The sequence below is a fragment of the Octopus bimaculoides genome, chromosome 10 (assembly GCF_001194135.2).
Source record: "Octopus bimaculoides isolate UCB-OBI-ISO-001 chromosome 10, ASM119413v2, whole genome shotgun sequence".
NCBI classification, from domain to species: Eukaryota; Metazoa; Mollusca; class Cephalopoda; order Octopoda; family Octopodidae; genus Octopus; species Octopus bimaculoides.
Window position 1 is genome coordinate 51,122,375 of NC_068990.1, and position 12,952 is coordinate 51,135,326.

The 12,952-nt window shown below is 39.6% G+C and overlaps 1 protein-coding gene across 1 annotated transcript in view; it reads right to left on the bottom strand.

Annotated features, from left to right (window-relative positions):
- The window catches only part of LOC106877996 (cephalotocin receptor 1), a 207,022-nt gene that overhangs the window by 125,649 nt on the left and 68,421 nt on the right, over positions 1 to 12,952 (bottom strand). The window lies entirely within an intron of this gene.

The following is a 12,952-nucleotide window of genomic DNA, read 5'->3' on the forward strand; positions in this document are numbered from 1 at the left end:
TCCAGTGTATATAGGTCCCAGCTCTGTCGTGTCTGTGAATATATTCCTTCTTAGCCAGGACTGGGCAGCCAGAGATTATTATTATTATTATTATTATTATTATTATTATTATTATTATTATTATTATTCCTTCGTATCACAGTGTAGGTAAAAATGCACTGGAGTCTGTAGTCATCTGTCAAGTCACAACATGGACCTCAGGCAGATAATACTTTCCTTAAGATGTGCGCTGTACACAATAAAGCTGCTTTTTGCAAGACATCAATCTTGCATGAGATTTTCAGTTGCATTAAGAAGTCTCGAAGTTTCATTGGGGCTGAGCCCAACGCTCCGATCACCACTGGTATCACTTTTACATCGCATTCCATACAGTCTTGACATCTCCACTTTCAATTTAGAGTACTTGGTGATTTTTTTCAACCTCTTTACTCACGACATTATTTGTCTCACTTACTCAATATGGCAATGCCCGGCCTACAGTGTTCGATTATACGATCTGTCTGAAAATCATAGTCCCAGAGTATCGTTACACTTCCATCCTCCTGCATAACTTTACTTGGTACATGCTTACACCAGTTCTCTGTTACTTCATATTGGTTTATTACGGCATAAGAGCCAATGAAGATACACACACATTTTATCGTGGCGGCGCTTGTATTTTTTTTGTGCAAGGTTCTCACATCCACTTACCAAGTGGGACACATTTTCGACACACTTTCCACAGTCTGCATTTCTGGGTGTCATTATTATTATTATTATTATTATTATTATTATTATTATTATTATTATTATTATTATTATCTTCTTTCAATTCTGTTTCCATTTCTTGCCGAGTGTGTTCCTGACACCTAGGGCAGAGAAATACACTGTATGCATTAGTTGGTCATTAAAATCGACAAACCAGATTGTTTATTTACAAAGTCATGTGATAGAGCAAAAAGTGGAAGAAAGACTGAGAAAATGGAAAAATAAAAAAATGAAAAAGTAAACAAAGAAAGTAAAGGGTGAAACAGGAAAGAAAATTCACAGTGACAATGCTCTTCTCAATACGTGTGATATACCAGTCAAGACAATGTTTTGCGCTTCATGCACGCATGGTAAGCCAGGGAACATTCTTAAATAATTTTCATTTCCCCTTTTGATCATTCCAAGTGCTCTTACAATCACTAGTATCATAACCGTCTTGAGTTGCCATATCTTTTCGATTTTAACCATAAATCTTGATATTTTCTGAGCTTATCAAATTCTTTTGTCGAGATATTATGGTCACAGGGTATGCTCATGTCAATCAATAAGCAGACTTTATTGTTTTGGTCTTTCAGAACAATATCTGGTTTATTTGCTTTGATGGCCCGGTCTGTACATACTAAAGAATCATTACATTTTCTACCTCAGTTACAGCCTCAAAGTGGTGCTTGTACTATTTGTCAGCAGTTTTGATTTTATAATGCCGGCACATTATCCAATGTAGATATTGGCCAACATTGTAATGTCTTGATTTGTACTTTAAAGGTACTAAAACCTTACACTAAGAGATTAGGTGGTCGACTGTTTCAATCCCATCATTGCAGTATCGGCACTTTTGGTCTACACTATTTTTCATGAACTTGGCTCGATAGTTCCTGGTCAATAAGCTCTGATCTTGAGCAGCCAAGAGAAAGCCTTCACTCTTTGCCTTTAGCTCTGAGCTCCGTAGCCACTGATGGGTGTGCTTCTGGTCTACATCAGCTTCTTTGGTACGGGCCACATATTTGCCATGCAGAGGTTTTTCTTGTCACCCATCAGCCAATTGTTAAAACGTATTTTGCTTTGCCATTGATTTCACTTTGTTTGCAACTACAGTTTATACACGCTGCTCAACCTGAGTATTATTCAAACTCGCTTGAAAATATTTTGCTCCTCTTCATAAGAGAATGAAACTTCTTACGTCTTTAGAATCCAATCATTAGACTTTCAAAATAATTTCTCCGTCTAATTGTGGTGGTTTTGTAAGAGATTTCAAATTGGGCCAAGCCTCGACCTCCGTGAGCTCTGGGTAGGTAAAGACGATCTGCGTCTGCCTTTGGGTGGTGCATCTTATTGCAAGTCAACAGCTTACGGATTTTCCTGTCAATCTTCCTTATTTCGCTCATATTCCACATTGAAACTGTAAATAACAACAGGAAATGCTAAAGAAGTTATAGCTAACACCTTGTTACGTGCACTTAACTCAGATTTTAGGACTGCTTGAACTCTCCTGTAACATTCCTTCCCGATCTTCTCTTATATGCTTGCATGCTGAATGCCAGAGTCCTCATTTATTCCGAAGTATTTGTAAGTGTGTTCCTGCTCGAGTTCTTTTATGACACCACTGAATGTGAGGTCTTCACTTTCCCTTTCTGGAAAGTGACCTTGGCACATTTATCAAGACCGAATTCCACCCGCATGTCATCACTGTATACTTTCACAGTATGTAGATGTCCTTCAAGCTAATTATCGTCTTTGCCATAGAAATTTAAGTCATCCGTATTGAATAGATGACTTATGTTCTTATGGTATGTTGTCAACTTAATGTGACAGGCCCATGAAATGGAAGAATGCTACTGCTATTTAGCACCAGGAAACACCGTTTCCAACTGGCTATGACACATTTTCTGTGTCCTTATGTTATCAAAGGGGAGATAAGCACCTCCATCCAGCAAAGCCAACGTCCAGAGACTAGTTTCAGAGTCATTGCTCATCCTCAGTTTGGAGTAGCATGGCATGCTAGATGAATTTTTTATTACGACCTTAAAGATCAATACATAGTTGGGACAGCACAGGAGAAGACATAAAAAATGTGATGTGTTCGAATGATACCTATTATTTAAAAATATTGACGATGAAATAGTCTTTTTCTATATGAGTAAGGGATATGCCCTGTTGCCTCAAAGGCCCAGCGGCTATCTCCTTCCTTTTATTTCCCCCTCTTTTCCAAAGCCGATTAAGCCAGGACCCTTGCACCTACATTTCTTAACACAGATTTCCATCTTTCCTCAAACACACTTTTCGACAGGGTTCTTCTCTCCAGCCCTATCATGCTCTTCAGATGATATCTGAAGTATTGTAGCAAACCAGGGCCAGAAATGAAAGACCCTGTCACGAATCCTTGCATCCTAGTCTTCCACACACATAAAATTATGGATGAGATTGTGATACCGGAGGACGTCAAACTACGAGTGGTAGTGGAGGGAAGGCCTCCCATTCGCTACCACTGTGGAGTACGGGGTCACATGCAAGCGAGGTGTCCCCAGAAGCAAGAAGTGGAACAGGAGGTAGAACAGGAGGAGGTGGAGCAACGTGTGGTGGCGCATGGCCAGGTAAAGGAAGTGGTGGAAGCAGTAAAAGCGAAATACCCAATCGGAAAGGGAAAGTAGGAAAGGGAGGAAAATGCATTATCGCCTCCAAAAAGCCCACAAAAAAAGAGGAAAGGCAATTTGGAGGAGATGCAGATAGAAGGCGCAGAAGGAACAAAAAAGAAAATTGCAGAAGAGAGAACAAATAGAAAAGAAAGTATTCAGAAAGGAAAGGAAACAACATGGTAGAGCGGGAGTCAGATGGACACACAAGTACAAGGAACATCGGGAGAGAGTTGAGATGGAAAGTGGAAAGAAGTGGCGAAAAGAAGAAATGTGAGGAGGATGATGGAATACAAGAGGAGTATAGAGATAGAGAAATGGATTACAAAGATGAAAAATGTCATAAGAGGATTACGAAGATGAAAAATGTCATAAGATAACGGAAAGTGAGGGAAATGAACATACAGAGGACGACAAGGTGGTTTTGCTGGAAAGTGATAGAGCGGATAAATTGAAAGAATTGTTTGGTGAGCAGATGGATTTAACGGCGTTGTGGTGGCATTCGAAGACATTGTGCAATACTTTGTCGATGAAAATAGTAAGTAAAATTTGTAAAATTAAAATGTTTTTTTAAAAAAATGTACCATAAACTGTACACGAACATGAACTGCATAAACAGTTAAATGACACTGTTTGCGTATGGGGTGCGAATAAGACATTTCATTTTTCTCATTATATCACTATATTCATATCCATTCGATTTTCGTTTTATGTACCCCACTGTATTGTGTTGTTTGTCTTTGTTCGTCCCATCTTTCTAAGAGCTATATGCTTATAATAAAGAAAAAACGCCTTTTTCATCTGCGACCAGTTGTTGCCTACGGTATGTAAATTCGTTTCCTGTTCTGTTATTGCGAATGTTTGTTATATTTGAATTGAAAATTCTATTGGAATTTGAATTTTTGTCCTGTGGAAAACAGTAATTTTCGCCCTATGGGGTAGAAAATTTCTGTAAATTTATTGAACTGTGATTTTGTGAAGACACTTTCTGAAAATTTTTATGTCATTTATGACCAACGAAGTTATGGACACTCAACCAGCCGTCAGCTATGCTACAGCAGCAGAAGGAGTGTAAATAGCTATATGCTCATAGTAAAGAATAAAACTAGCAAGCCATGCTACTCCAGACTGATGATGAGCAATAACTCTGAAACTAGTTTCTGGATGCTGGCTTTGCTGGGTGGAGGTGCTTATTTTCTTTTTGAAAACATAAGGACACAGAAAATGTGTCAGGGTCAGCTGGAAACGGTGTTTCTTGGGGCTAAATTGCAGTAGCATTCTTCCCTTTCATTGGACTGTCACATTAAGATGACAACATACCATCACTTTATCGTGCGGCTACTGTATTAATTTCTCTGAGAGATTTAGAAATGTAATATTTCTATTTTCCTATGTCCAATTTTATATCCACACCCTATTCTATTAAGTTCGCTTGTAAGGGGTATTAGGGCTAAGCAAAACATTAAAGGTGAAAGTAGATCACTTTAGAAATTGCCACAGTTGATGTTAATGGTTTTTGTGGTCAATAGTCCATTAGAGTTGTAAAATTGGAGATTCGTATTCCACACTAACATGCTTCAGGAAGTTTGAAATGACAGGATTAAATTTGAAGATGTACAGCGATTTCAAGATCCATGAATGCAGTATGTTGTCAAAGGCCTTTTTTATAATCAATCTATACGTAACTGAGATTTCTGTATTTGTTATGACAGTTCTCAAAGACCATGCGATTGATTAAGAGTTGGTCTTTGCATCCCTATGAGCCTCGTCGGCACCCTTTTTGTTCAGTGAGGAAAATATCGTTCTGTTCCATAAATTTGTATATTTTCCCCACGAGGAAGAATTTTAAAATTTTATACGTGGTAGATAGACATTTTATGGGTCGATAGTTTGGGAGAAATTTGGTTTCATTATTTTTCGTTAGTAGGTAAGAAATACCTCTAGCTAACCAATCAGGTGCTTTCGTAGTATCTCTCATAATTTCATTGAATAACTGGACTAACTTTTCGTGTGCGCACGGGAGCAATGCGAGCCAAAAATTGGAACCCTATCATTACCAGAGGATTTCAACTTAGTGTCATCCTTAGGTTTGCTATTGTGGTGCCCTCCCCCGCTTGTTCTGTTAAGTTTTGGTAGGATCATTCTGTGCGTCTAATCTAGTCTGCAACTTTCATTGTAAGTCTTTTCATCACTCCAGATATCTTTCCAAAAGTTTTCAACTTCTATAGAAGGGGAGTCTTCAACGGTTATTTTCTCCTTCCCTATTTCTCTGTAGAATGTTTTCGCACTTTGCTTGTAAAACTTGTTTCTCTTCTCACATCTTCATATTCTTTGAGCCTTTGCTTGGACTTTTTGTTGCAGTGTTTCTTTTGCTGAAAGCAGTTCTCTTGATGAGAATCTATGTTTTCTCTTCATTTTTCTTCCTTTTCAGGTTTTTACATAATTTCCACAAATTAGTTCATTCAATATTGATATTTCCCCTCTCATTATTTCAATGTCTTGTTCAATTTTACATTTCCAGACTGGAATTCTCTTGTTTGCATATCTTTGTTTTTTCGGAGGCAATTGTCTTAGCAGCTGCGTAAGTAATTTCGTTTAATTCAGTGTTGTTACATAGTTTCCAATTTTAATTTGTTTTCTATTTTGGATTGTATTTGAGAGTTTATGAAGTGGTTCTCTATTAGCGTGTCTTACGACACCAAGCTTATTCAGGATTTTCTGCTTCATTTCTATCATAGTCTCTCTATGATCTTCAGTAAATGAATAGTCTTCAAATATTGTTTCTTTACTACTTTCCTCGCTATCTTTATCTGGTTCATTACAATTTATTTCTGCAGAGGTTTGCGTGTTCTGGTCAGATAACAGTCTTTCAATTGAGACTTGCGGAGAGTTGTTCTCTTCGTCTGGTTTTTCATTTCCTTTCTGTCTTATATTTAGGTCATTTCCCGTTGCGTGCTTGATCGCGGTTATTTCACTATCTGTGAGTCTTTAATTTCTAGAGATATCCTTAACATAATATAGTCTGCTGTCTTGATTTGTTGTTGTTGTTGTTGTTGTTGTTGTTGTTGTTGTTCTTCTTCTTCTTCTTCTTCTTCTTCTTCTTCTTCTTCTTCTTCTTCTTCTTCTTCTTCTTCTTCTTCTTCTTCTTTGTCGTCCTGACCTTCAAAATTTTGTTCCCTAAAGTTGCTTATTTAGTTACTAAACGTTTTTCTATAGCACCACTATTGCATAGGTGGGTCGGTTTGTGTTAATGCCCTTCTTGGAGTCTGTAATCTTAAAATAATTGTTTCAAAATTAATTTAAAAAGAAAACAAATGTGGTGAAACCAGTCTTGCCGAATAACATAAAAGAGGAGTCGAGAAGTGTTTCAGATAGAGAGTTGTAAGACGCCGCAGTGACCTCCGCCTACTACCCACAAATAAAAAGGGATGCGAGCACGCAGCAGGTTCAAATTCTCGCACACAAAATTGCCGGGACTTCAAAAAATAATGTGTCAAGCTGAGGTAGAAAAGTTAATAAGACTGGAAAATGTGCAAGCCAGTATTACCATCCCACACGAGGTGTTGTCAGAAACTAAAAAGAAAACTGTGTTGTACAGATGCGTCTTCGTAAACACGAAGCGGCCAGAAACGGCGAGATAGGCGGACGTGGAAAGGGCACTGAAAGAAATAATGCTCGACATTCTTCATGTTTTGAGGGCTAAACAGTTTGTGGGCATTTCAGTGCCATTTAAATCAGAAGCTCTGGCTGCCAAACACTCCGTGTTTCCATGTCGGATTGAAAATATGTGCTTCGTCCATCCTATTTAGGAAGGAGGATGGTGCGCATAAAGATAGCTGGGATACCACCAGAGGTAAACTTGTGGTGGATTCTCGCAGCGATCGTTTTGGAAGAGGGCAACAGCTTCCTGGAGGTCAAAAGGACATGACGTGAAAATTGGCCTGGAACCAGTGTGGAGGTGCTCCTCCACATTCAACCACAAGCTATTCACAAGATCCCAGATCGCATTCGCCTTCCAGGAGGGGAAGAATTACATGTCACAGTGAATGGTAGAACGCCACAGTGCCACCTGCGTGGAGCGACAGGACACTTGAAAGTCTTCTTCCCCCCAACAGAAGACAGGGAACTATGGCATTCCTTTACTGCAAACACCAAGTTCCCCAAAACATCAACAACAACAACAACCATACCAACAACGACGCGTAACAAAAGCAGCACCAATCCTAGCAACAATGGCACCATCATCAAGAACAGTAAAACCAATAAACCTAACAATAGCAAGCTCAGCAGCATCATCAACATCAGTCACAGCAGCAGCACCAGCCACAGCAACAACAACAGCAACCTCAGTAACACCAGCAACACCAACAATACCAATAACACCAGCAACAGATGCACCAGAAGAGATAATACATAAGAACACACACAACACCCAGGGCTACCTCAACGAAGCTCTCCCTCTCTTCGTCTACTTCAAACCCCATCGACACATGACCTGATTCCACAGGTTCAGATTCATTGGCAACACAGCGAAAATGAAGGGAAATCACAAAAACCAAAAAGAAAAAAAACGAAAAGGAATCACAAAAATCCATCAAGTCCCACATCACCCCACACATCAAGAAACAGAAAATACACCAACAATTGTCACAGACACACATACAGCTTCACCAACCTCTCCAGCACCACAATCACAAACCTCGCCACCAACACTACTCGAAATGCAACAACCGACCAAAAGAAAACACTCCTAAGAACAACAACGAGCAACCTCACAAACACCAAACTTCGTGCTAGTGAGGAGGTCAAATACAAAATTGATGGACCTCCTATCACGAAGGAAAGATGTCGAGAGAGAGGTTGTGATCTTTGGCACCGGCACCTTTAAAGTGCCAGAAGCATTGGTGTTGGTGCGGAATGCCTATAGAGGCATATAAACTCACTAGGAAGAGCTTCCCACAAGAAATGTAAAGGCCACGGGTAGGCTTTTTAAAGAGTTCCCAGAGGGACCCCAACAACTCATGGATACGCGAATGGTAAGTAGATGCCCCTTTGCGTCTTCTATCAATTCTGTCCGGTCAACGTGGGATGTTTAAGAATAGGTTTGTATTGTCAGAACTAGGGTGCATACTATAAGATACGAGGGGACGAAAACCGTTTGATGGGCCCGGGTGGCAGAAGTACTACGTGTCAACAAAGTCACAATTCTGTCTTTGTTGGGAAGGGACGGGCGTATGCTACACGAGTTCAAACAGAGGTGTACGGAATTTCAGCAGCACTTCGCCGAACTGTTCGGGGCGCGCGGCGTGTCAGGGACGAAGGTGGATTTCACCTCCTACCTCGGCAGCATGCTGCGCCTTTTGGCCAGGGATGCGGAGTTCTGCAAGATGCCGATAACAGCCGAAGACATACGGGACGCCATGAAGGCCTGCACTACAGAGAAGTCTCTGGGGTTGGATGGTCTACCTTTCGAGCTTTATCTTCACATGCCAGACTTTTTCGGTGATTTCAAAGTGCGCGTTCACTTTGCGTAGAAGTACAGAAAGTGGGATCAAGGTTATGACAAATAATAAGGGTGAACAAAAATCTCCCTGGAAGACACCTCTTTTGATTGTCATCACTCGACTACATGCTTATTGTTACAGAAAAGACGTGTTTTCCAACTAGGCACCCTGTTCTTAATCAATGCGCACACGTCCTCATCTTTTCCACACATGTCGAGTGTTTCCAGAAATTATTATTATCATTATTGAGTGAGAGAGCGGTACATGTCATCAAAGTGACGAAGCCGGGTACACCAGGCACATGCATCACAACCATATGTGCGTGACATAGTGATCTCCTATCAAGATAAACCGTGCATGATCTTGCAGGTGGGCCAGTTAGTATTTTCTTCAGGTCGAGTAGCCCATCCCACTAAAAAGGTCCCTGAATAAGGGTTGATTAAGGATAATGAACAAAACACACATGTTTCCAAAGGTTAAATTCTCCAAACCCCAAAGAATTCCTCTCAACACATGGCTATGATGCTCCCCCACTACTTCTGCTCATGATCAGAGATGCACATATCATCAGCCACTAAGCGACATGCTGAACTGGTCAAGCAACTGACAAGCAAATCTGTGGTATTGAGCAGAATATTTGTTGTAGTCCATCTTTTGGACTACAACAGTGTACATGATAACACTTCAAATCAGTTAAGATCAAAAGCCATGAGAGCCACTGCCTGGTACTACTTCAGCGCATTTATTATTATTATTATTATTATTATTATTATTATTATTATTATTATTAAGAAAAACGTGGGAGAAACTGAGTAAGATAAAATTAAGATTAGACTTGTGTAAATTATTTCTGGTGATTTAATATACAATGCGAAGAATTATCTTAACATATATTAAGTAATGAAATGATATTCTTGTAGCTTTCGAAAGCAAAAAGATTGTCTGGAAATAATTCATTTCATCAAACGAGATTGTAAGCTCACATTAAAGGCTGATGAAAAGAAGCTAACAAAAATGGGAAGTGGGAAGTCTGGGAAAGAGAGAAACTTGCATTTACAGACAGATCTTTGGCATATAGACAGAAATAGAAAAAATATCAGGGGCGTTTAAAAGAAATTAAAAACATATTCTATGGAGAATTTATTACGCATACATATAAAAACAAAGAAGAACAATAAGCCTTACCGAAAACTAATAGAACTTCATAAAAGAAAACAAAAATACATGTGGTTTTAGAAGACGATAATTGAATAAACCTTGTTAGAATAAAAGAAAACTAGAATTGACTAAAATGAAATGTTTAAAATTAATGAATGGATAAAGTAACAACTCGGTAAAAGATATAGATTCGATGAGATTGAGCGGAAGATTGGTCTGAGAACAGATATAGTTAGCTGAAAGAAACGAAAAATATCCACTTTCCATAAAAAATTATGTTATCAAATATGTGTAATCGTTATGCATTATGAACTAACTTACGTTTTTAATTCAATTATTATTATTACTATGCGGCGAGCTTCCAGAAACGTTAGCACGCTGGGCGAAATGCTTAGTGGTATTTCGTCTGTCTCTTGTTTCTTACGCGTCGCACATGTGTTTGTGGTGTTGTGGTGAAAATTGCTGTTTCTTAGTGTTATTATTTATAATAACTGCTGTTTTTGTTAAACTGTTGAATTTCGTAACTGCTGGAGTTTTCATTTGAAAATACTAAGTGCTTGTAGAAAGCACACGTTGTTCATTCCCCCGTTGGGGGGAAGAATGTCGTCTAGCGAGAGGCCTACGGTTGGAACAGAGATGTTTGTTTTTCCTGTCGAAGCGAAGAATTGCATGTTGTCTGGCGAGGAGCCAACTACGAGCAAAGAAATAATGGATTCCCCCGTTGTAAAAAGAATAACAAAATGTATGAGTTATTTGGAGATGTGTCTGAAAGCTCGTCAGAACTTTCACAAGAAGAATACCCGAGTTTGCCAAAAAACAAAAGTATTGTGTCCAAAAGAAAAATTGATGCACCTAGCATCCAAACTGAACAACCAAAAAAAGTAAAAGATAAGTTTTGCGTTGGCAGCTGGGGGTTGAACCCGGCTGCTTTCGACGAATAAGTGTGATTTTATGAAATATAGTGAAATGATGCAAATAAATGATAACGTGGTTAAAATACAACTACCGGAGAAATTACAATTATATTTAAAACTTACGGTTTGCAAAAAAGAAACATTGAGAGAATTACAGAAGAGAAGATAGAGAAGTTCCTGAAGCCAATCTGGCAAGAGGCAGGAAATTTGGTACGGTGGAAGTAAGGTTTACCAACAAAGAAATTGCACAAGAACTCTCAGTAGAAACGCTGAAAACGGACGACGTGGTGCTCATCCCCACCTATATGGGAATGAGAACGTCCAGAATTAAAATCACAAGGGTCCCACCGGAGTGGATCCTACGTGGTTGGTGGCGACAGTCCTAATCAAACAGGAAGAGAAAATTACCCTTCTCCAGGCTGCCGCTACCGAAAACGCTAACTGTACTGGCTAACCCTAAAATAATTGAAGCAATTCTCGAGACAATTGAGATAGGGAAAGAGACCCTCGTGGTGTCTGTTGAGGGCCGAGAATCCCGATGTCTTTTGTGCGGCCAATTAGGCCGCATTCGAAGGAACTGCAAGGAAAATGAGGAAGAGGAGGAAGAGAAGAAAGAAGAAAAAGAGGAAGAAGAAAAAGAAGAAAAAGATGAGAAGAAAACAACAAACAAAAGAAAAATACAATCAGCAACTCAACCGAGAGCGGGGACTACTACGGAACAACGACCAAAAAAGACTGCCAGAAGAGAAAAAGAGTAATTAAGACTGCAAAAAAAAAAAAAAAAAACCTTTCGGAGAAAAATAGCAATTATGACATGTATGAAGTCCCAAATAAGACTCATAGAATTTTACAAAACAAATACCGTAAGACAGTATCATCAATGAGATTGGACTTTAATAAGTCTATATTTCATGGATTACCAGCCTCGATCCCGCGTGAAAAGGAAAAGGTGGAGACCCCCCTCCACCTGATAATTCTGTGTCGGTAATGAGACGGGATTTTAACAAATCTATTTCCCAAGACCTGCCACCTCCGACCCTGTATCAAGAAAAGGTGGAGGGTCCCTCTCCACCGGACAGCCCTGATTAACAGGTAAGTCATGTCTATTCACATTGGTTGTATAAATGTTCGTGGCCTGTTGTCTAGCTGGAAGCAAGGACGCTTCCTAGATGACATCAAGTCAAGAGAATTGGATGTGATTGTGGCAACAGAAACCCGGGTATGAGAAATACGGCTATGAGAAATACGTTTCTCCAAGTCGAACGGCTATGAGAATAGCTATGAGAAATACGTTTCTCCAAGTCGAGCGGAAGGTGGGGTGTTGGTCCTACTGAAAAGAAACTGGGTAGCCGAGAAAAAGTTGTTTTTTTTCTGATCCAGAAGGCAGGCTGGTCGTTCTCGACCTGACATTCAGTTGTGGCATGATAATCAGGCTAGTTGCTATTTATGCACCCAACATTATGGGCCCGCAAAGTGAATATTTTCGTGACCTGCGCAAGTTCCTGAACACGTCGCATTCGCTAGTATTGTTAGGAGACAATATGTGACACAGTATGTGACGCACACACAGATTGTGTTGGCTCAAACACGAACAGAAAATGTAACCCAGGCTTACGGGATCTGCTAAGGCACTTCCAGCTAGCAAATCCATATAGGTTGGAACACCCGAACACTCCACAGTGGATGTGGTCAAATACTGACGTGTCTTCCAGAACATATCTAGATAGGATTTTAATTAGAGAAACAGATAAGTCCATAGCTAAGTGTCCACAGCTTTTTCTAGTCAGCTACAGTGACCACAAGATGGTTACCTGTAAACTAACAATAGATAAGTTACATAGTCAGGGATCTGGCTACTGGAAACTCAATACGTCTCTTTTAGCGATTGAGGAATACAGAAAGCGGATCAAGATGTTAATACAGAGGGCATTGACAGGTACCATCATTAATAACAAATGGTGGTACGCCCTAAAAAGAGCCATCAAATATGAGTCTATTA